This window comes from Limulus polyphemus, unplaced genomic scaffold (assembly GCF_000517525.1).
Source record: "Limulus polyphemus unplaced genomic scaffold, Limulus_polyphemus-2.1.2 Scaffold111, whole genome shotgun sequence".
In the NCBI taxonomy this organism is placed as follows: domain Eukaryota; kingdom Metazoa; phylum Arthropoda; class Merostomata; order Xiphosura; family Limulidae; genus Limulus; species Limulus polyphemus.
Window position 1 is genome coordinate 518,404 of NW_013665721.1, and position 1,401 is coordinate 519,804.

Below are 1,401 nucleotides of genomic sequence, written 5' to 3' on the forward strand. Positions count from 1 at the left end.
TAAAAAAAACTGTGTATCAATCTTGTTGGCAAACATCATAAACTGACTATATATCGGCATATATTTAAATACTAAATCCAAAGTACAATTTAACTAATAAATTTAAATTTATCAGTTAATTCAATTTCAGGCTATTTGAAATTTTAATACGTAACAACCAACCATTCAGAGTACAAATAAAACTGATTTGAAATTTAAGGGATCATTTCATTTTATACTTCTTATTTTCTATAGAAAATCGTTTCACCAAAAAATAAAATGAAATTCGGCTTCGATATTTATTAAACTTGCAAACGAAGTTAAACCAAACTCAACTTATAAGCGGTTGTCAATTTACAAAAGTTTAACTTGTGGCACAATTAGTTTTCAAAGCAAAAACACTTAACATTAGCAGAAAGTTTAAAATTTTTAATCACGCATTGCGTAAACGAAATACATACGTTTATAACTTAAAAGAAATCACGGGCAACTTTTACAACGTTTTTACTGATAAACAGGAACGTGAACGTCCCTGCTGGAAGTTAATAAGCTTCATCAGAATGCATAATTTCCCAGAGTTACACAAACATAGTACGTTTTATTATTGCGAATAAATCTGTTCCCAAATCTCTGAGAACGGTCGTCATTCTACGCAGACTGTTACATCACGTTGAATTGAAAATGACACCGAGTCGTTGCAAGTCGACTGGCTCTGAAGGGTAGGTGATCCATGTTATATGGAACCAATTAATATTTTCATATATAAACCAGACAGCACACAATAGCTTGCATCAAAGCCACCGTTGCTTTCGTTAATATTAAAAGCTGCTATTTTTACTATATAATTGAACAATAACGCAGAATGAAACGCCAGAGGAATCAATAGTTCATGTTTAGTGAAAAAGCATAAATAAACGATCTCAACAATAAATAGGGATCAATGTTGAATAAACAATAAAAACTTTTTATTAGTCTTTAAATTTCCTACGTTCGGCCTTATTGCAGATACCATTTTTATTTTTATATTCAACGATTGTTTGTTTGTTTGTTATGAATTTCACGCAAAGCTACACGATGGCTATCTGCGCTAGCCGTTCCTAATTTAACAGTGAAAGACTAGAGGGAAGACAGCTAGTCATCACCATTTACCACCAACTCTTGGGCTACTCTTTTACCAACTGTCACATTATAACCCCCACGGCTGAAAGAGCTAGCGTGTTTAGTGGGACTGGGATTCGAACCCGCGACCCGCAGATTGCGAGTCGAGCGCCCTAACAGCCTGGTGTTACGTATTATAATTTCAAATAGCCTGAAATTGAGTTAACTGATAAATTTAAATTTAGTAGTTAAATTGTACTTTGGATTTAGTAGTTAAGTAAAAATACGATATACAGTCAGTTTATGATATTTGCCAATAAGATT

At 33.0% G+C, this 1,401-nt stretch overlaps 1 protein-coding gene across 1 annotated transcript in view; it reads right to left on the minus strand.

The window, feature by feature from the left end:
• The window catches only part of LOC106471290 (lachesin-like), a 109,442-nt gene that overhangs the window by 58,788 nt on the left and 49,253 nt on the right, over positions 1-1,401 (minus strand). The window lies entirely within an intron of this gene.